The sequence below is a fragment of the Cavia porcellus genome, unplaced genomic scaffold (genome assembly GCF_034190915.1).
Source record: "Cavia porcellus strain 051 isolate PalLab524CR breed Dunkin Hartley unplaced genomic scaffold, mCavPor4.1 scaffold_13, whole genome shotgun sequence".
In the NCBI taxonomy this organism is placed as follows: domain Eukaryota; kingdom Metazoa; phylum Chordata; class Mammalia; order Rodentia; family Caviidae; genus Cavia; species Cavia porcellus.
In genome coordinates, this window is record NW_026947496.1 from 66,852,226 (window position 1) to 66,875,938 (window position 23,713).

Here is a 23,713-nt window from a genome sequence, read left to right on the forward strand (position 1 = left end):
AGATACTATGCTAGCATTGGGAAGTAATTTGGAGGTTAAAGACACTCATCAGTAAAGTGATGTGTTTTAGAAGTACCATAGCTGGACTGCTAGAAAGAACAGGAAGAATCAGAAGTGAATGAAAATACAGAGATAAATTAAACAGTTAAAACACACAAAGGAGAGGGTACCAAGATCTGAAAATAAAAATAAAAGGATAGCCATGCATGGAAAAATGAAACCCTGTGATAAGTTCTTGGCCATGAACTGTAGCTGGCCTTCTAGACTGACACAAATAAGACTTGATGTATTACCTCTAGCTGTCTCTTCTCTTCCTTACAATAAGAAATCACAGATTATAAATATTATAGTTAACAAGATGAAAGAGGCTGTCCAAGTAAGAAATCTACCTCTAATATATTACGCTACTATAATATCTGAATTTACTCATTATTGCAGTGTAGCCTAGTATTTTTCTTACCAATATCTAATACTGCTCTGATCACAAACTCATTACTGTTATGATAGTGATGTTAAACAAATAAAGACCTAATGCTTGAAAGAGTTGCCGGCCCAGATAAAACACTGTAACCAGAAAAGGCTGCACCTAAACTCCTCCCCCACCCTGCCCCCTATGGACTTGATTGTAATTCTGTATCCCCATCCTTAAGGACCTGTGCGCCAATGAGATATCTGTGCATCTCTAATGAAGTTAGGGTGCTGCCCTAAGCTTAGGCTATTTAGATCTCCCACGCCACGTGTCTGAGAGAGTTCGCCGGGGAGTTTTGCCAGAGGGAGTTCGCCAGAAAGAGAGAGCTCGCCAGACTCCAGCGCGCCAGTCTCCACTCCCCGTGTTCCCAGAGACACCACAGCCCGGCCCCGGGCTCCGTGCAGAGATGCCCGGGGCCGGCACCGCCGGCGGCGGGGGCCCCCTCCCCGCATTCCCGGAATAAAGCCACCGCTGACCACTACTTTTACGGCCGTCCACTCCGCTCCATTCCTCCCGCAGACTTCTCCTTGCCCTCCCCCTTCTCCCAGACCTAACAGATGGTGCCCTGTGACTCGGCGGCAGGTGAGAGACTATACTTTTCTCAGTTTTGTTTTATAGTCCCCCTGCTGTTAAAATTTCTTTACTTCTGCAGTCAAAAATCCACTACCACTCGGATAATTAACTCCCCTGATAACTTTTAAAACAGGCTGTTTCTCTCCCAGAGTGCGCTCTTTTGTTCCTGTGTCCCCGACCCGCGCGCCCTTCTTCCGGCTCCCACTCACAACCTCGGCGCCGCCGGTCCCACAGTCATGACGGCCTTCCGCGTGGCCCGCGAGGCCTAGTCACCCCAGGGGGGGCCCACGCCCGGCGCCTCTTCCCCCCCACCCCCACGTTATAGCTCCCTTTCTTTTGCCGGCGCAGCGGCTCTGGGCGCGAGGGCCCTTTACAAAACTTTTAAAGCAGCTTTCTTTCCCAGCGCGGCTCCTCTCCCTCTCTGCCGCGCGCCGCCTCCGCGCTGCCGGTCCCGCGGTCATAACGGCCTTCCGCGTGGCCCGTGAGGCCTGGTCACCCCAGGGAGGGGGGCCCTTTACAGGACTTTTAAAGCGCCTTTATTTCCCGGCGCAGATCCCTCCCCGCCGCGCGCTGCCTCCGCGCGCCGCCTAGGCGCCGCTGGTCCTGCGGTCATGAGACGGTCTCCCGCGTGGCCCGCGGGGCCTGGTCACCCCAGGGGGGGGCCGCGCCTGGCTCCTCTGCGCCAGGCGTCTCTCCCCCCCTCCACCATGTTTTAGCTCTGTTTATTTCGCCGGCGCAGCGGCTCAAGCCCCGGCCCCTCCATTCATTGGCTCCGCCCGCGCCTGGCTCCTCTTCCTTTTGTTTCCCACTTTACGCCGTTCTCCCGAAGTTAAATAAGACCAGACAAACCTAAAATTCACATCAAACTGCTTTTAATTTTAAAAACAGCCTTTTTTTCTTTCTTTCCCTCTCACATTGCGTTCCAATTCTGTGGCCTCTCTGGCTTTGGTCTCCAGCCCAGCCCATTCATTTCCTGTTTCACCACCCACATGGCGGCAGCGTCCCTGCGCCATACGCCACCCGCCGTAGCCGCCCAAAAGCCGTGGCTTTCACAGCGCGCCCAGCTCTGGCGTGGCCGTGAGCCTTTCAAAACAAAGCCCACCTAACTTCACGCTGTGCCTCTCCTGCGGCCACACCCTGCCCCACACACCGGGCTCCTTACAGCAAGCAAGCCATGCCTCTGACTGCCTCTGCCGCTGCACCGCCCCTACAGGGCGCGGCCACCATCTCTGCCGCCCGCCTCGGCTGTCGCCCCGCCCCTCCGGGGCACAGCCACCGCCTTGGCCGCCGCGCCGCCCCTCCGGGGACGCGGCCACCCCCTCTGTCGCCCCGCCCCACGCGCGCGGGGCTCCGCGCAGCCAGCAAGCAGTGCCTCTGACTGCCTCTGCCACCGCCCCGCCCCTCCGGGACGCGGCCACAGCTCCCTTTGGCGCCAGGCGCCAACTGGGATCAGCAAAGCCTTGCCTCTGACTGCCCCTGCCCGCCGCGGCCACCATCTCTGCTGCCCGCCTCGGCCGTCGCCCCGTCCGTCCGGGGGACCGAACGCGAGCTGCAGCTCCCACTGACGCCAGGCGTTAACTGGGATCACCATTCGGGGCCTCCAAGCCCCACCCCCTTACGCGATCGCAGCGGAACGACGTCATTTCCCTGCGCCGCTTAGCGCGTCACGGTAAGCCTCCGTTCTCTGCTTACGGTGTCCCGCGTTCGCCCCGCCCACTCTGCAGTTCCTTGCTTGCCCCTCTGCGGCACCACACACACAGGCTGCCACTGGTGCCGCATGACAATTAGCGCGACACAGTAAGCCTCCGCTGTCTGCTTACAGTGTCCCGCGTTCGCCCCGCCCACTCTACACGTTCCTTGCCTACCTCTCCGCGGCACCGCACACACAGCAGCTCAGCGGCTCTGCTCAGGCATGCTTTTTTTACAATTTGGCTCCGCTCAAGAGATGCTTTTTTATTACAATTCTCAAACCGTTTAATCAAAGTTACTGGCCACCTGATAATTTTATCAGCCTTGTTTATCAATCAAAGCCTTCACCACCTCCTGTTTAACAACTAAGGTTATAAATTCCTTTTTGCTGGAAACCACTAGCTCTATTTCAAGACAAGGGTTTTCTTCAAAGTTTTATTTTATTTTACCAACCTTATTTATCAAAGCCTTCACCAATCTCCTGTTTAACAACTAAGCTTATAAATTCCTTTTTGCTGGGAACCACTAGCTCTATTTCAAGACAAGGGTTTTCTTCAAAGTTTTATTTTATTTGTCTTGATTCATAGTACTGCAAATAACAACTTTAAAAGTAACTGTGTTCAAAATCTGACAGTATTATATCAGTTTTGATTTATTCATAAGATTGCTAAACCTATACTTACTTAATTCTACTATAGTCCAAATCCCAAACAAAAAGGCAAAACTTGACCTTCAAACCTTAGAGAGATCTTAATATGGTTTTTTATATTTTTAACACTTGTGACACTTGGAGTTCTGAGACAGGTAAACCTACACAAGGTGGAGCTGCCTGCCCCCTCCATGGACCACGCTCAAATGCAGCAGAAGATACTGGACAAAAATGTCCCATCCTGGCATTCTTTGAGACCTTACTCCAGGGCTACTGGACTGTCCTAGCCACCAGAGAGTGGGTAAGCCATCCTAAGTTCTAGCCCTCATAGGAAATGTCGACACTGCCAGATTCGTCACCGACAAAAATTCGCTGCTGGAGGCTGAGGGGGTTCAAGATAACAACAGCCCCCTTTAAGGTGTCCGTCTCAGATTCCAAGTCACACTACAGTCTCAGGTAAGATATTCTCTATATTTGTGGACATAGAGGCCATATATACAGGATTCTTCCTGAGTATTCAGGTTGCTATATTAAATCAATCTCTATGACATGGTATTGATGGTCAACCTATGCCATTTACAAACAGGCCCATTTTTATACAGGTCCCAGTCCTAAATCATAAAATGCTTTTATTCCCTTTTAAACTGCCATTCTGGTCTCACATTACTCAGGCCCTAGATCTAACCATCCTTTTGATGCTCATCTCTGCCTTATGACTCACAGGTTGTCATGTTTTGTTGTCCAGTTTGATTCTTAATTTCTTACATTCTATTAATAATCATTTCTATAGCGGGAGTCCTTAACACGGTTGCCTACAGACTCCAACATCATATATACCAGAGACAAGCCTTACCTACCTACCTTTTAACTTTTGTGCTTTCATAGGGGGGAGTAAACACCTCTCATAACTTCACTCCTCCTAATCCCACGTTTATTTTTCAGAATTCTGCCTTGCCACCTCAACGTCACCCTGATAAAATACCATCTCAAAACCAAAGTCACCTTCCTATCTACCTCACCTGGGTCCTTAAATATAATAGTGCCATGTCTCCTAATAACATTATGTCTCTTTGTTTTTCCAGTCTGACATACATACATTCACCAGTGAAGTTGTCCTGGCTAAAACACCTGGCATCAGTGTCTACCTGGGCATCAACCTTCATCCTGTCAAACTCCCCTAGACCCCAATACAGCGCCCTCAGCCAGCAGGAAGTAGTTACAGAGAGAGATCTTCGCCCCTTTTCCTAATAACCAGAAGACGGGATATGAAAGAGTTGCCGGCCCAGATAAAACACTGTAACCAGAAAAGGCTGCACCTAAACTCCTCCCCCACCCTGCCCCCTATGGACTTGATTGTAATTCTGTATCCCCATCCTTAAGGACCTGTGCGCCAATGAGATATCTGTGCATCTCTAATGAAGTTAGGGTGCTGCCCTAAGCTTAGGCTATTTAGATCTCCCACGCCACGTGTCTGAGAGAGTTCGCCGGGGAGTTTTGCCAGAGGGAGTTCGCCAGAAAGAGAGAGCTCGCCAGACTCCAGCGCGCCAGTCTCCACTCCCCGTGTTCCCAGAGACACCACAGCCCGGCCCCGGGCTCCGTGCAGAGATGCCCGGGGCCGGCACCGCCGGCGGCGGGGGCCCCCTCCCCGCATTCCCGGAATAAAGCCACCGCTGACCACTACTTTTACGGCCGTCCACTCCGCTCCATTCCTCCCGCAGACTTCTCCTTGCCCTCCCCCTTCTCCCAGACCTAACAATGCTCACTCTCTTATTGCTTCACCTTCTAATTTAATTCCACCATTTCTAAACTATGTATGCAGGTAGCCTATGTTATTATCAGATATCTCTCTGTGTACATACATGTGTAATCATATTCATAATACAAATGCAAGCCTGAAAATGTAAAAAAGATATGACTATCCATATTTATACAAACAAACCATGTTTGTTTCCTCATAGACACTGTATTAGAGGATGTTTTAAACATCATTTCAGAGTAACAAAGTACTTACAAAAGCAACAATAGGAGGCACAACTGATATTATATCCATGCATGAATAAGAAACTGGCATAAAGTTTAGTATTCTGTTTTCAAGACAGTCCACTTAATTTCAAAGAACACTTGTGGAGCTAGCTTGGAAGATAAATTATTTTTATTTCAGTAGCTTTAGGGGTAAATTTTAACTACCTTCTCAGTTTTTTCTATTAAAAAAGATACAGAAAAAAATGAGAAAACTTAATTTTTTTCAACCCTCTAGCATAATTACTAAGGCTAGTCAGGAACACAAAGAGAAAAGTTTTTTTTAAAAAAGGAAATAAAAGGCTGTTGGCTATTATATTGTTACAATTTATCAGTACTGTCCCATAAAATTTTTATGTGACATCTCAAGATGTAATAAAAGAAAGTCATAAGTTTAAAATGAAACTGTCCCTCTAGTTCCCTTCTAATCAGTCTACATGTGAATCCATGCCCAACATTATACATGAATTTTAATGGAAAATAGAAAGTAGGCTCAAAAGAAAATGACAAGAAATAAAGGAAGAAACATTATATTAACCAATAGCATGGCTCATTATACTATTCTCAAAGTCTGTAGCAAGATCAGTCTCTAACAGTCTCATGCAAAATAGTGTAAAAGTAACAAAGTTTTTGTTTCCCTTATAGATCCATCCATTCATTTCATCCTTCTTCCATCCACCCATCTATGGATCCAATCATTTCATTTATTTGATATTCAATTATTCTATGAAACACAAAGTAAAGCATCTTGTAAGTAATTTGAGAGTAAGATTGATGGATGTAGTAAGATACCAAAAAAAGGATTGCCATGATTCATGTGACTCTTGAGGTTCTTAGAATGGAGGGCTGTGAGAAGATGAGAAAGTAAAGAGGAGACAAATCTGGGGTCAGGTGGAGCCCTTACCTTCCTGATGGGTGGAAAGTAACTGCTCAACCAACCACTGTAGCGTGTTTCGTTATATACTCAGAAGGATGATGTCAATTTCAACCCTGATACCTAGGAACCCAATGCTTGGATTTTTCTAGGGACTCGGTGTTTTTCTGGGATGAAGCAGCTTCTTCACACGGCTTGCCCAGGTGCTCTTTGTTACACCAGAGCCATGCTGTAGCCCTGCTGGTGTGGTCAGTTTCCAGCTTCAGTGGTTCCTAACATATCCTTTTTGTTGTTGTTGTTTTGTTGTAGCACAGGATGGATGATCAGTTGAAGCTGAAGAAGCTGTGTTTGGAGAACTCTTTTCATTTTTGAACCCTTTTCATTTTAATTGCAGTCCAAGGATTTTAAGGCTCTGTATTCTGCAATTTAAACTCTGTATAGTCCACTAATCCTTAACAGTAGATGGTTACCAGTGTAGCTATCAGTTGTCAGAAGGTGTTAGTGATTTGAATCTCTTTTATAGCTAACATTTAGTATGGCATTATATGTTTTGTGGTTACATTTTTCTGTTGGATGCCCATGCCTAAGTTAAAGTGAGACCTGCATTAAGTACAGTCAATCTCTCGCTATCTGTGAAGGTCAGTAAAGTCTCCTCAGGAATACCCTGGAGTTATGCCGAGCACCTCTTATCTCTTCTGTCCCTGTCAGCAGTCTGGATGAGTCACAGCCATTGCTTGACCAGATTGCTTTGTGTGAAAGCTTGGGCGAATTTTTTCTCTCTTGGTGACTCTTCTTAGGCACACTACACATCAATGATTACTCTCCTCTGTGGTCTCACAATCTTCTTGATCAGAAGATCAAGGACTCACTGAGTATAGGATGATGCAGCAGAGGTTCTCTGATGTCCTGGGACCTCATTGACCTCAAAGGGTGAGGGCCAAAATATTGGCTATCCTGCTGGCCAATCTGTCTCTCTAATTTTTGGTCTGTAAACCTCAGTTGTTAAACATCAAGAAGAAAAGAATGATAACAATACAGTGTAGTAGAGGCAGTAAGTTTACATTACTATCTTATCTAAATATCAAGCATCTTAGAACATAAAATGGAGCTGTTACTTTTTAACAACCATAGATATTTTAATATTTTAATACATATAGAATGTTAATAAAAATTTACACATTTTACACAGAATTTTAGAAATCAAATACAGCCTCATAGCAAGATAATCATGATGACATTATATAACTAACATATCTGAATTTTCATTTTGATGTAAAATACCCCCTTTAGTGAATCATCCCTATCTAGTACATAAGAATTTGCCTAACCTGTTGACCTTTTGTGGGACGTATATCTCATAAGTTTTGTTAAAGGCAGAAGTCTGAATCTGAAACAAAATTCTGTTGCCATAAACAATCCCTGTTTTACGGTTTGGAAAACCTGGACACCGGAAAGCATGAATATATTAATACACATGAAACCTATGTATCAGAGCATCTTTAAATCAAAAACTTTACTGTATTACTTCTTTTGACAATGACCAATGTGAACATATTACAGTAATATATTTTTATAACATTGGTTTAGGTGTCTTCCAAAAGGCTATGGAGATCACTGGGGCCTCTGATCAATGAACAAAAACTGGTTAAAAATTACTAGGCAACCACTTTCTTATTCAGCAGTTGAAATCCTGTCCAATAATCTCTTCCCATCTCAAGTGATTTTGTTTAAAAATTTTAATAATTTTATGATTTATGGAAAACCCAATCATAACATTTAACCCACTAATGTTTTCAACAATGAGAGACTCTCAAGTGAATATTACATTTATATAACCAATTTCATTTGACAAGCTAGCAACCCAGGTGAAAGCATACTTTACAAATCTATAACCCTAATAAACCATGATTAAATGATCTGAAAATGCAAAAGAGAGAAAAAAAATTGTTGAGCTCAAATTAAAAAAGAGCAGCTGTTTACAGAATAGACAAATGGACAAAAAAGGACAGACGATCTGTACAGATATGAGCAGACATAGAAACAAGCACATAGTTTGTGGGCATCCAGAAGAACTCTCTAATTTCCCAGGGAGGCTATTTATACACTGGTATCATCCCCTTTGCTGAACTAGCTTGTTGCTTACACTCTGAGTTCACCGCCACCACCTGATACCCTCAGGGCATTTCTCAGGTGCTCCATACCACTTGGACACACCTATGGGCACTTGAGCTTTTGACTCCACAATTACTGGCTCTGTTGACTCCCAACACTTGCTTAACAGACTAGACAAACAGACAAATATACAGGCAACTAACGAACAAAATCAAATATATTTTAGTCAAATTGAATTACACTAATTTTTTACTAATGTAAGATTTTTAACTATAAATAGACTAGTCAGACTTTTCGTAAATCAATTAGCAGAGATCTTATATACTAGGATTTAGAAAGGCAAAATCTTATCTATAATTAATGTATATTTTTGAATTTTTTCTTAATACTACTAGCGTTTGTGTCCCCTTCTTTCTTTTTTTATTTATTTAAAATGAATATATATGAAAAAAGGGGGAGATTAAGATGAAAGAGGACACAACAACACAAGTCAGAACAGAACAATTTAAGCAACATTGTGTTTCACCAAAGGATAACCCGACATAACAGTAGTTACCATAGTGTCTCTTTCCTTGAAATATTTGAGTATGCCTTCGTATACTGCTAAACATAACAAGACAGTGTAAAACCATTCAAGAGGGAAAAGTATTACAGGGTATTTAGAACCAACTAACAGAGAATGAACAATGGTTTCTATATTATCTCCTCGACTATAAAAAATTTTGTTTATGCTATCATATATCATAAAATCCAATAAGATACAACATGATAAAACCAATGGAGACAGAAGAACAAAAGCTTGATGGGACTTCAAAACAAGCTGATATTAAATCACCACTAGCTATTATAATGTCTTGTTTTCTTCAAAATAACTGTTCATACCATCACAGACAATAAAACCAAACACCCCAGAATAAAACCATTCCAATTAATGAATGAAAACATTCTGAGTCTTCAAAACAATATAATGGGGAATCATGATTATCACATACTTTTATGTATTATTACCATTACTTATACTATGGAAACTATGCGGTATTTATATATGTGAGTTTGACTTATTTCACTTATGAGTATGGTCTCAAGGTGCTCCCATTTATTTATAAATATCTCAATGTGATCATTCTTTATAGCTGAGTAGTACTCCATTGTATAAAAATACCACAACTTTTTTATCCATTCCTCCATTGATAGACACTTAGGTTGTTTCCAAGATCTGGCTATTACACATTGTGCTGCTATAAACATGGGTGCACTATATCACTGTGGTATGATGTTTTCACTTCTCCTGGGAATATGCTGAGAAGAATAGCTGGGTCAAATGGGACTTCCAACCACAGCTTTTTGAGGAATCTCCAAACTGACCTCCACAATGATTGCACCAGTCTACATTCCCATCAACAGTGCAGGAGAGTTCCTTTTTCCACACAGCCTCTCCAGCATTTGTTGTTGGTAGTTTTCCTGATCGTGGCCATTCTTTTAGGAGTGACATGGAATCTCAGTATGGTTTTAATTTGCATTTCTTTAATGAGTAATGATGATGAACATTTTTTCATATATTTATTTGCCATTTGTATTTCTTCATCTGAGAATTGTGTATTCACCTCAGATGCCCATTTTTAGATTGGATCTTTGAATTTTGGGGGTCTGATTTTTTTAATTCTTTAAATGTTTTAGACAGAAGTCCTTAGTGTGAAGGACAGTTCACTAAGATTTTATCCCAGTTTGTGGGATTTTTTTCACTTTGCAGGAGATTTCTTTTGACATGCAGAAACTTTTTATTTTTTATTTAAAAGAAACCAAAACAAAACAAAATAGTAGAAGAGTACAAGTAATACAGAATTTCAAAAAAAATCAGTAAGAAATCACTAGTGAATAGAATACATATTGTCTTCTTAGAAATAGTTGATCAAGTTACACAATTAAGCATACAAAGTGGACATTCAAACAGTGAGACTGCAAACAGTTGTGTTCAATGACCCAACAAAAACTTAGTAATATGGTCATCTACCTTACACACCTAAACACACTTGCAGTTGTGTCCTTTAGAGCACATTCTTTTCCTCTCATTTTTACAATAATATTTACACATTTTGGGTTTTATTTCTTCCACAGTTCTTATTTATTTTTTGGAAAAGAATTTGGAGGTTTCAGTCTACATTCAGTTGGCTCCAAGGCAGGCGGGCATGGCTGGGCCGCAGTTCATGGTGGCCGCAAACAGCAAGCAGGAACCAGCAAAGAGCAAGACACACCTTCTTCCTGCCATTACATCACATCCTGGCTCCACCCCCATGTGGGTGTAGCACTGACATCATCAATCCCAGCACTAGACGATGAACCACTCATAATTGCACAATGCAAATTCATGAGGCCTGGGAGCCACAGACATAAACCATGACAAGTACAGAACAAAACCAATAAAACCTAAACATTGGAGACATTACTGAAATTCAAAAGAAGATAAAAGTCAAACCAAAGTGGGCATCATAGTCTTATTGCCTTCAAAGTAGTTGCCTATACCCTCAAAATTGATAACATCAAACAGAACAGAACAGAGTAAAATCAGTCAAAACAAGATGGTGAGAGCCATACAGTGCTTCAAATTGAGTTAATAGGAAATCAAAAAAGTTACTATAAATCTTGCTAATTTTTTTAAAATTTTTCCCTTAATTAAAAAAATAATAATGAATAAATAAATAAATTTTAAAAAGAGGGAGATAGAGATAGAAGAGGACGTAACACTGTAACAATACAGGTCAGAACAGAACAATTTAAGCAACATAGTGTTTCACCACAAGATAACCTGACATAACAGTAGTTACCATAGTGTCTCTTTCCTTGAAATATTTGAGTTTAACTTCGTATAGTACAGCATCAAACGTATCAAGACAGTGTGAAACCATTCAAGAGGATGAAAGTATTACAAGGTATTTAGAACCAGCTAATGGAAAATGAACAACGGCTTCTATATTATCTCTTTGCCTATAAAAATTTTTGTTTATACTATCACATATAATAAAATCCATTAAGATACATCATGATAAAAGCAATGGAAACAGAGGAACAACAGTTTGATGGAACTACAAAACAAGATGATATTAAATCAGCACTAGATATTATGATGTCTTGTTTTCTACAAAATAGCTGTTCATATCATTACAGACAATAATATCAAACAGCCCAGAATGAAACCATTCCAATTAATGAGTGAAAACTTTATAAAGCTTCAAAGCCATATAGTGGGGGATCATGATTACCACATACTTTTATGTATTTGTATCATTTCTTACAGGAGGGAAACTATTCGCTATTCATACATGTAAGTTTGATTTATTTCACTTGTGAGTATGGTCTCAAGCTGAGCCCACTTATTTATAAATATCTCAATGTGGTCGTTCTTTATAGCTGAGTAGTACTCCATTGTATAAAAGTACCACAACTCATTTATCCATTTCTCAGTTGATGGGTTGTTTCCAAGATCTGGCTATTTATTACAAATTGTGCTGCTTTAAACATGGGTACACATATATCACAGCAGTATGATGTTTTAAGTTCTTCTGGGAATATGCCCAGAAGAAGAATAGCTGGAACAAATGGGACTTCCAATTCCAGCTTTCTGAGAAATCTCCAGACTGACCACCACAATGGTTGCACCAGTCTACACTCCCACCAATAGTGCAGGAGAGTTCCTTTTTCCTCACAGCCTCTGAAGCATTTGTTGTTGTTGGTTTTCTTGATCCTGGACATTCTTTCAGGAGTGAGGTGAAATCTCAGTGTGGTTTTTATGTGCGTTTCTCTAATGAGTAACGATGATGAAGACAGATCTCCACAAAGGCTGTACCAGTCTACACTCCCACCAGCAGTGCAGGAGAGTTCCTTTTTCCCCACAGCCTCTCCAGCATTTGTTGTCGGTTTTCTTGATCCTGGCCATTCTTTCAGGAGTGAGATGGTATCTCAGTGTGGTTTTAATTTGCATTTCTCTAATGACCAATGATGATGAGCATTTTTTCATGTATTTATTTGCCATTTGCATTTCTTCATCTGAGAATTGCATATTCATCTCAGATGCCCATTTTTGGATTGGATCTTTGAATTTCGGAGGTCTGAGTTTCTTTAATTCTTTATATGTTTTAGACAAGAGGCCCTTGTCTGAGAGAGAGTTCACTAAAATCTTTTCCCAGTTTGTGGGTTTTCTTTTCACTATGCTAGAGATTTCTTTTGACATGCAGAAACTTTTTAATAAGAAGTGGTCCCAGTTATTGATTCTGGGAAGTATTTCCCATGCGGTTTGAGTCCTGTTCATGAATTCTTTACCTACTCCTATGTCTCCAAGGTTTCTACCTATTTTGTCTTCCAATAGATTTAGTGTTTCTGTTTTAATATTCAGATCTTTGACCCATTTAGATTTTAATTTAGTACATGGTGATAGACATGGGTCTAGCTTTAGTTTTCGGCAAATGGAGAGCCAGTTTTTCCAGCACCATTTATTAAAGAGACTGTCGTTCTTCCAGTGAACCTGCTTGGCTCCTTTATCAAAAATAAGGTGGTTGAGTGTGTTCGTAGTTGTGGTTGTATCTTCTATTCTATTCCACTGATCTTCAGCTCTGTTTTTATTCCAATACTATGTTGATTTTACTACTGTTGCTTTGTAGTATAACTTCAAGTCAGGGATTGTGATGCCTCCTGCTTTGTCTTTGCTGCTTAGAATTGCCTTTGCGATTCTAGGTCTCTTCTGGTTCCAGATGAAATTTAGGAGTGATTTCTCTAGATCTATAAGGTATGTTGATGGTATTTCTATTGGGATTGCATTGAATCTGTATAACAGTTTTGGGAGAATGGCCATTTTCACAATGTTTGTTCTTCCTATCCATGAGCAAGGGATGTCTTTCCATTTTCTGAGATCATCTTCAATTTCCTTTTTCAGTGTATTATAATTTTCACTGTATAAGTCTTTCACTTCTTTCGTAAGAGTAATTCCTAAATATTTCATTTTTTTGCTTGCTAATGTGAATAGTCCAGTTTCTCTTATTTCCCTCTCTGTAATTTTGTTGTTTGTGTATAGGAATGCTATTGATTTCTGAGTATTGATTTTGTATCCAGCCACATTACTGAATTTATTTATTGTATCTAAGAGTATTTCAATGGAGTTTAGGGGGTCTTCTATGTAGAGTATCATGTCATCTGCAAACAATGATAATTTAACTTCTTCTTTTCCTATCTTTACCCCTTTTATTTCTCTTTCTTGCCTAATTGCTCTGGCTAGTACTTCCAGTACTATATTAAATAGGAGTGGTGATAAAGGACATCCTTGTCTTGTACCCGATTTTAAAGTAAAGGCTTTCAATTTTTGGCCATTTAGTATGATGCTGGCTGTTGGTTTGTCATAAATGGCCTTTATTATATTGAGGTAAAGACCATTTATTCCAATTTTCTGTAAAGTTCTTATCATGAATAAGTGTTGGACCTTATCGAAGGCTTTTTCTGCATCTATAGAGATGATCATGTGATTCTTATTTTTGGCTTTATTGATATGGTGGATTACATTTATTGATTTGCGTATGTTGAACCATCCTTGCATTCCTGGGATGAATCCCACTTGGTCATGGTGTATAATCTTCTTGATGATTCGCTGGATCCTATTTGCCAATATTTTATTGAGGATTTTTGCATCTGTGTTCATTAGGGAGATCGGTCTATAGTTCTCTTTTATAGTTGGGTCTTTCTCAGGTTTTGGTACTAGAGTAATATTTGCTTCCAGGAATGACTTAGGAAGGATTGCTTCCCTTTCAATTTCATTGAATAGTTTGAGGAGTGTCGGCATTAGGTCTTCTTTATATTTCTTGTAGAATTCTGCAGTGAATCCATCTGGGCCTGGGCTCTTCTTGGTGGGCAAGGACCCAATTACATTCTCAATTTCATTAGCAGAGATTGGGTTATTCAACAGTTTTATATCCTCTTGATCTAGCTTTGGTACTTCATATGCTTCTAAGAATCTGTCTATTTCTTCTGTGTTATCAAACTTTTGAGAGTAGAGGTTTTCGAAATAGGTGTTGATGGTCCTCTGTATTTCTATTGGGTCTGTAGTGATTTCTCCTTTTTCATTTCTTATTGCATGAATTTGAGCTTTTTCTTTCCTTTTTTTAATAAGGTTGGCTAGGGGCTTATCGATTTTATTTATTCTTTCAAAGAACCAACTCTTTGATTCGTTGATTCTTTGGATTGTTTTCTTAGTCTCTATTGCATTGATTTCTGCTCTGATTTTTATAATTTCCTCTCTTCTTTTGGCTTTGGGCTTGACTTGCTCTTCTTTTTCTAGCTGTTTGAGGTGTAGCATCAAGTTATTTATTTGTATTCATTCTGTTTTCCTGATTTGGGAACTCAGTGCAATAAATTTTCCTCTCAGAACGGCTTTCATTGCATCCCACAGATTCCGGTAAGCTGTATCTGCATTTTCATTTTCTTTTAGGTATTGTTTAATTTCTTCTTTAATTTCTTCTGTGACCCACTGATTACTCAAGAGTGTGTTATTTAGTTTCCATGTGTTTGCAGAATTTTTGCAGTATCCTTTGTCATTAATTTCTAATTTCAGAGCGCTATGATCCGATAATATGCAAGGGATGATTTCAACTCTTTTGCATTTGCTTAAATATGTTCTGTGAGCTAATATATGGTCTATTTTAGAAAATGATCCATGTACTGCTGAGAAGAATGTGTATTCTGATGTTGTTGGGTGGAACATTCTGTATATGTCTATCAAACCCATTTGTTCACAGGTGTGATTCAGTTCTGTTATTTCTTTGCTCATTTTCTGTCTGGTTGATCTGTCCCTTGGTGTCAGTGGTGTATTAAGGTCTCCTGTTACAATTGTGTTACTGATAATTTGAGTTTTCATTTCTGTTAATAGTTGTTTTATATAACTGGGTGCTCTGGAGTTTGGTGCGTATATATTTAAGATAGTTATCTCTTCCTCTTGGAGTTTTCCCCTTACGAGTATGTAGTGACCTTCTTTGTCCTTTATGGTCATTGTTGGTTTAAAGTTCACGTTGTCTGCAAACAGAATGGCTACTCCTGACTTTTTTTGGATTCCTGCTGCATGAAGAATTGTTTTCCATCCTTTGACTTTCAGTCTGTGAGTATCTTTCTGGGTTAGATGGGTTTCCTGTAAACAGCATATGGTTGGATTTTGTTTCTTGATCCATTCTGCTAGTCTGTTTCTTTTGATTGGTGCATTGAGACCATTTACATTAATGGTTATTACTGTTAAATGCTGGTTAATTGTAGGAATGTTATCTCTCTGCTGTTGCATCGTTATCTTTCGGTTCTGTTTAATTATTTGCTTTGCTTAGTGGTTTTTTCCTTTGTGTATCTAAACTGTCTTTCAATATTTTTTGCAGGGTGGGTTTGGTGTTCATGAAGTTCTTCAGCTGTTCTTTGTCATGGAAGTATCGTATTGCACCATCTATTTTGAATGATAGTTTTGCAGGATATATCAGTCTAGGTTGGAAATCATTTTGCTTTAGGATCTGGAATACTTCACTCAATTCTCTTCTTGACTTTGTTTGTGCTGAGAAGTCTGCTTTGATTCTGATAGGTTTTCCTTTATGAGTGATCTGTCTTTTCTCTCTAACAGCTTTTAATATTCTGTTCTTAAATTGGATTTCTGGGATGGTGATTATTATATGTCTGGGTGTAATTTTATTTTGGTTATGACTGTTTGGAGTTGTATATGCTTCACTGATCCTGATGTCAGTTTCCATTCTCATGTTTGGGAAATTTTCAGCTATTACTTCTCTAACTATCCTTGTGACAACCTTTATGTTGTTCCCTTCTTTTTCATTTATCCCTATGAATCTTTTGTTGTTTTTGTTTGCATCATTGTGCAGCTATTGAATTTTTATTTCCTGATTCCTTGTTATTTTTAAAAGATCTTTCCTTTCCTGTTCACTAGCTGCAATCTTGTCTTCAAGGTCTGAAATTCTATCTTCACTTTCGCTGAGGCGATTTTTTACAGCTTTCAATGGAATTTTTGATTTCCTGTATATCTCTTTGCACCTGCTTTATGTATTCTGTGTTTCTTATATTGTTCATCCAAGGGTTCTACCTTTTTGTTTAGTTCCTCCACTTTTTTAACTGTGTCTTCTTTAGATATGTTCAGCATCTCTTTCATTTCTTTTATCATTTCTTCTTTTACTTGGGAGATTATTTCTAGTTTGAATTCCTTTAAAGCTTCCCAGAGTTGCTTTTTTATTTCAGTTGCCATTATGTCAGGTATTTCAGTTGTATGGCATATATTTTCTTCTGTGTACATAGCTCCTAGGGTTTCTTGGGATGGGCTGGAGATTTGAGATTGTATTTTGGTCTTTCATTTTGTCATTTTCCTATATTTCCATGTTTCAAGGGTTATTTCAAGGCTTCTCCAGGGCCTGTTGGAAATTCTCTTCTATGCCCTCAGCTCCTGGGATTCTGACCACCCAGTTCCCAAGACTGAGAGAGGATCACTAGGGTAGGGCAGGCAGGTCCAAGCGCTATGGTACAGGGTGAATGTGGCAGGAAGCAATGATCCCAAACTCCCTGGTTTGGGGGATGGTGCGGGGATACTCACCACAGTCCACTCAGCCTCCAGAACTGAGGGTGCTGGTAGGCCAGGGACACCAGAGTCCACCAAGCATTGTAGGGAGCAGGGCAGATGTTGGAGGCAGGCTCAAGACCTGCTGAGCTGGTCCAGTGCAGCAGGAAGCTGCAAAGTTCCTTGGCCAGGCCCCAGCAAGGATCCCAAACTCCCTGGATTCGGGGAATGGTGTGGGGATACTCACCGCAGGCTGCTCAGCCTCCAGAACTCCCCTTCTTTCATTAGACTTTCAGTTTCATTATCTCTAAATACTCTTTTCATATATTTAGACCTTTGGTCTTTGTTTTTGATTACCATCTTCTGGGCACCCTGCATCAATTCCTTTAGGTCTTCTCTAACCCCATCCTTGTCTATTGGTTGCACTGTGGTTACTGTCATAGGACTGAGCATCATCTTCTTGAGAAGAGGAATAAACTCCTTCTCTATTTTTGGATCCATGATACAGCCAGACAGCACACTCTGAGACCCAGATCGGCCATTTATCATTTTCTGGAAAAACACAAGTATACCCTTGACCCCAAATTAGCACTGAACTGGGTGCTTTCATTGTCCAGTAGGAAGATCTCTTCAGAGGTCTCTTTTTTAGCCTTTATTTAATTGTATTATCTTTCTGATATGGCAGTTTCATCTTTATTAAAATTGAATTTTAAGTGATATGTATTGCTAAGTGAAATCTATTATGAACTCACCCTTTTGTTTTTGTGATTTAAATTGTAAGCATGTTTAACTATTCTTAGACCTGAGAATTATAAGGAATTTCTGTGATAAGGTACAGAGAAATAAAACTGCATTTTGTATTTAGGCCCCTAGGGCTCTCTCTTGCCATCATGGCATGCAGGTTGCCCTCCCTTTCTGGCCTGAAGGCCCTGCTACTGTTGGGAATTCAACTTTCAGTGCTGCCAGAACCATGTGGATTTCTGAAAGCACACACACAGGAAATGGGTAAAACAAGGGAGACTGGGGCATGCCCCCAGAGCCTCCTCCTGCTTTCCTGGCCCAGGGCTGTATGGTAGCACCCACAGAACAGCCATTAAAAGGCCTAGCAAGCCCCAGTAGAATTTATTCTGCAGCACAAAGGAGGCAGGGCCATTTTGGCTTTGGTCCCTCTGTCAGCAATTTGCCCCTGTTAAATAACCTTTTAAGTCTGTAGAGGTCTAGATATATTTGTGTTGGTTTGTTTTTTTCCTTAGTCTTGCTCTATGCTGTTTTCCTATTTTCTCCCAAATATGTAAATTTACAACTTTTTCTTCTGGAAAAGGTCCCACCTCACCAAGCCAGGCCAGGCCAGGCTGTGAGTCATGAGGAAGTTTTCGTGCCTTCCACCATGTATATATATTTTTAAAAGCAAAATCCAGAAATGGTTTTAGATGCTGATGACTAGAAACCAAATCTAGGGATAGCTCTATCACCTACTGAAGGAAGTCTCCTCCCCTTCCTTGTGCCTGTTATTCTAAATTGATTGTAAACTTGCAACTCAAAGCAAGTTGATTGCATGTCACAGCAAAGCCATTCTTTGTATCCTTCCAGGTTAACAATTCAGCACTTCTACTAAGATGAGAACATTGCCCACACCCTGTAGATCTGCATTTGCCAAGTCCAGAGGCCAAGCTGTTGGCCAACAGCATTGGGCAGTAGCTGACACATTTGTTCCTATGTCTAAAAGCCCTTTAAATGTTTTTCCTTTAATTATCAATTTTATCTCAGGGCAATCTTTATTAATCTGTTGAACCCAATAAGTATCAGAAGATCCAAAACCCTTAGGTCTCCTTTCTTTATTTATAGATTTCCTGATTTTCATCAAGGAAAGAATAACCAATTTAGTGATATGAGAATCCAGGTTGATTTGAGCAGTGTTTTGAGCAAACTAAACCATAATCTTGATTTCCCCTTGCAATTGAAACAAGCATTGTTTGTTTACCCCCCTTTGTTTAAGCCAAACTCCTGGCTTGGCGGAGCTCTTTGGTTTTCTCTCCTGCCTGGGGGCATGTGAGAAGTACTGAGAGAAGCAGAAAGCAGCAATTTGCCCCTGTTAAATAACCTTTTAAAAGTCTATAGAGGTCTAGATAGATTTGTATTGGTTTGTTTTTTCCCTAGTCTTGCTCTAAGCTGTTTTCCTATTTCCTCCCAAGTATGTAAATTTACAACTTTTTCTTCTGGAAACAAACAAACTTCAAGAAGTTTAGCAAAGCTGTGTAGTGTCAGTGTATTATAATCTAAAATTGATATAAGAAAGCAAAAAAGACCTAAATAAACACAGAGTCATATTGTGAATTTGAGGCAAGTACCCCTGAAGTGAACAATTTTGAAAAAACAACAGAGTTTGAGAATTTACACTGCCAGATATCAAAACTTACTACAAAGCCATAGTGAGACCATGATATGCTGGAGTCAGCCTATTATCAAATCATGAAAGCCAAACATTGAATTTTTAAAAGTTTTATGAGTTAGTTGTGGTCATATTGGTTATTTGAAATTGTCTTCCATAAGAGGTCTTATAAACAAAAACCAGCAAAACACAATCAGGACCACTTTACCTCCCAACAATGAAAACAAGTAGCTTTGGTTTTTTCTCTTTCCTTTAGGCTGTAACTGATGACCTGAATGAGTGTAATTTGTCTCAGACTACTGGTGATTTGAAGTTTAGTAACAGAGTAGATACACTGGAAACCTCCATGTACTCCCCCACCCATTTGACTTCTCTTAGCCCCAATTGCAAAGGAAATGAAGAAGGTGGTTCTACTGCCTGAGAGGTGAAAGTTTTAACCTGTGATGTAGCAAACTTTCTCTGAGGTGAAAAGGTAGATATAACTGTGATTCAATTAAAAACATCAGGTGTTATAAAATGGAATTCACAGCAAATCTCTTGCAGGGAAGAGTTATCTCCCCTTTTTTCTTATCTAATTGAGCTTAAACTCTATGGCAGTTTCTATTGTTCTGTCACCTTTTTCTTGCTCTGAGCCAATTTCCCTGTAGCTGTTTCAATAAGTTTATAATCATTAAGATATTTTATAGTCAAAATCCACAAAATAAATGTAAATACTGGAATCAAGCATCTAATGAACAGTTGCATATACATGTATGGTTCTTTAAAAGCTGTTTGCTTCTGAAAGGGTTTTGGCCCAGACAGGACACTGTAGCCAGGAAAGCCACAACCGGAAGCAGGAAGCCCCATCTCCCCTGCCCCTAGGAAGTTACCTGTGATGCCATCTTCCCGCCCCTGGGAATTTACATATGGCGCCAAACCTAGGACCAATGGGCTACCTGTGTATCCCTAATGCCTGCCTTGGGTTCCACCCCAAACCGAGGCTATTTACAGGCCCCCACGCCACGTGTCCGCCGGAGAGATCACCGGACGCCAGCGGTGGGGGTGCCGGTCATCTCTCTCCGTGTTCTCAGAATAAAGGCCGCTTTTTATTTTATATTTCTCATCTTTTGTTAATATTTTTCATCTTTTGGAAATAACTCTATCAGTTTCATAATTATACCACTAATGAAATCAATACCCCTCATTTTTCTGGGGAAAGGATTCCTCACATATCCAATTATAACTGGCAATAGAGAATAAGGGATTGTTTCAATGCCCCAATATTTACACCTGATAGAGCCAATATCAATACACTTGAGTGATGACTACTGACCTATACCAATGCACTTCTCCCCTAGTTGCATGCAAATGAGAAGTGTCCCCTTGCTCTCAATTTCTTACCCTGCACATGCTCACGCACTATATGTCATGGCCCATGAAGCTCTTAAGGTTCTTGGTATGAAGGACTGAGAGGATAAGAAAATAAAGAAGAGTCTAAATTGGGATCAGGTGGAGCCCTTACCCTCCTGATGGGAGGAAAAGAACTGCTCAACCACTGTAGCATGTTTATTTATAAACTCAGAAGGATGATGTCAATTTCAACCCTGATACCTAGGAACCCAAAGCTTGGATTTTCTAGGGACTCCATGTTTTTCTGAGCTGAAGCAGCTTTTTCACCTGGTTTGCCCTGAATGCTCTTTGCTCTTGGTATGGATATGCTCTGGCCACGCTGCAGCCCTACATGTATGGTTAATTTCCAGCTTTAACAGCTCCCAACAAAGGTTAAAGCTGGAAAAAGGGAACACCATCCCCCAGTAGAGAGTTGGATGCTGATCACAGAGAACACTGGAGGCAGAAAAGAAGCCAGGAGCACATGGCTCAATGCTTAACAGATGAAATCTAAGAGGCAAGCAACACTATAAATAGCCATGCATCTCAAAGAAGCTTTCTTACACAGTTTTCTTAAAATAAAATTTGGAAAAATCTTCCAAGGAGGCAAATTCATTGTTTGGAACATTTTTTTTTTCTAACTTTATTTAGAAAGTTCCACAATGCCTTTCCAAATGGGACCTGATATCAAAATATCAACTTGTCTCCTCCCATTCTTCCAATCTCTTAAGAAAATACTGCTTTAAAAACTAAAACAAAAAAACTGGCAGAACATTTGAACATTATTTTATGCTACAGTCCAAAAAGATGGCATTTAGTTCATGTCACCAATCAGGTGTTATTCACATCAGACGTTGTGATTTTGTTTAGCACTGGGTTTTGTTTTTCTAATGCAATTGCGTTTATCCCTTGTCTCCATCCCTCCTCCTTCCTACTGGGCAAACCATGCTCACGGGTGTGATTTCAGAGACTGCTGACTATTAAGGAAGCTCTACTCTTGCCTCCTATTTTCTACTACTCTTTGCTTAACTCCAGAGACACTGAGCCAGGAATTCTCTTTGCTAGGGTGGTGGGCTTGTCTCCTGTGTTTCCATCAGCTGCACCCATATTTAATCAAGGGAGCTAATCAACTATGTAGCTCATAATGGATGTCAGGAACATTTCCTGTGTGGTGATTGATGAATCTAACTTTGAATTTCATGCCTTTATTCAAAATTTGATGATAATAGAAGCAAGATTAATACCATATATTTTTTTACTAGCCACATTATGGAAGCTAGTAAGAGCAGTTCTCTCACAGCAATTGTAAGGTAGTGTTGGTACTAAACAGATGATTTTAGGCAATGCCTGAATGATTTTAATCCTAATAACTACATGCATTCTAATGGCATCATTGTGAACCTTCTATTTGGTATGATTAATATTTTTAATGATTGTTCACGGTAAAAAAAATTTCCTTTCTGTAAAATTTTAAAATCAAAATGAGTTCTCAGTGTGGATATGCACACGTATATGTTGAATAAGGAAATATATACCACCACCACCCTTTCCTATCAAAGCCATTTATTGAATCATTCCTCTTTCTACCTTTGTAATCCATTCTCTCCTGAAAGAAAAATGAACAAAATACTTATTACCCAGGGACAATCCCTGTAGCACCTCTCCCCTTAGCCTAAGTGACAGCTACCCCTTCGGAACTATACTCTGAGTAGGAATCTAATCTGACCATGTAATCCTGACCTCCACAGGCATATTTTCTTCTTGTTTTATTTCTTGCCTTCTATTTCCCTGCCATTTTTGATTAATTAACAATGCTTCTTAGTATGCTCTCAAAAGAACATCTTGATAGATTGCATCCATTAAGAACTTTTCCACAGAGAGATGTACTTGAAGTGTTCATCAGGTTAGGAGAAGGAGGGGGAAGGAGTTCTTAATAGTTATAATAGGAAAAGCTAATAAGACTAAAACATCTATTTCAACTCAATTGGGAAAGAGTTTTTTTAATTATTAAGATCACAAGACAACAAAATCATATTATTATACTATAAAATGAGCAAATTGCAGAAGGATCCTCTGCACTGTAATAAGTAACAATATTATCTTAATTTTTTAATTCTTTATTTAAAAATTACTTCATGCAATTTCCTGAAAATAGAGAAACCTCAAAATTTATTCTCTCCTAGAAGTTCTTTCTCCATCTGAATTAAATTTCTTGTTAGTGTTCACTATAGTCTATTTAGGAAGTGTCTTAATTAGAGTGGGATTGGAATTTAAACATGAACTGTGTTCATCTTGTCTAGGAAATGCCATCAACTGTCTTCTATAAAATTAGTGGAATTTCTATTGTTTCTGTGGAAAAATCTCCTTACCAACATCACAATCTTTATGATTTGTCAGTCACTTTTGATTACTCAGGTTGTAACTCAGGTTACATCAGGTTGCTCCTTCAGTCTCACTCATGTTTATGCATCAATTTCATATTAAATCTAGGCTGACCTATTTCTAGTCCCTCCTCAAATGTATTGATCTCAGTTTTGTGTTGTTGTAACAAAATATCTCAGACCAAATATATTATAAATAAAAAAAGTTTATTTAGCTACATTTCTGGTTTGGGAGCATGGCTCCAGTGAGGACCCCTTGGCTGCATAACAATGTAGACATCATGGTGGGCACTCATACAGGAGAGAGCTCACATCAATGCACTGGTCAGATTCTCTCTCTCTCTCTCTCTCTCTCTCTCTCTCCCCCTCTTTCTCTCTCTCCCTCTCTCTCACAACTCATTCTTGAGAGAGCTCACCAGGCCCGAATTAGTCCCTTCAGGAGTGGTGGCCTAATCACTTCCCACTAGGACCCACATCTTAAAGGTTCCCAACCTCTCAGCTTAACCACACTGATGATCAAACTTCCAGGGGATAAACCATATCCAAACTAGAGCTCAAGCACAAACTAAAACAGGAACTCAAGAGAAGAGGGATGTAGGGAAAGAAAAGGGACGTGGGAGAGCA

The 23,713-nt window shown here is 40.1% G+C and overlaps 1 long non-coding RNA gene across 1 annotated transcript; it reads left to right on the forward strand.

The window, feature by feature from the left end:
- Positions 1-542: 542 nt before the first annotated feature.
- On the forward strand, positions 543-5,060 carry LOC134478570 (uncharacterized). The gene is made up of 2 exons (XR_010051299.1): positions 543-1,051; positions 4,323-5,060. It is a non-coding gene; the product is annotated as an uncharacterized LOC134478570 (long non-coding RNA).
- The last annotated feature ends 18,653 nt before the right edge of the window (positions 5,061-23,713 follow it).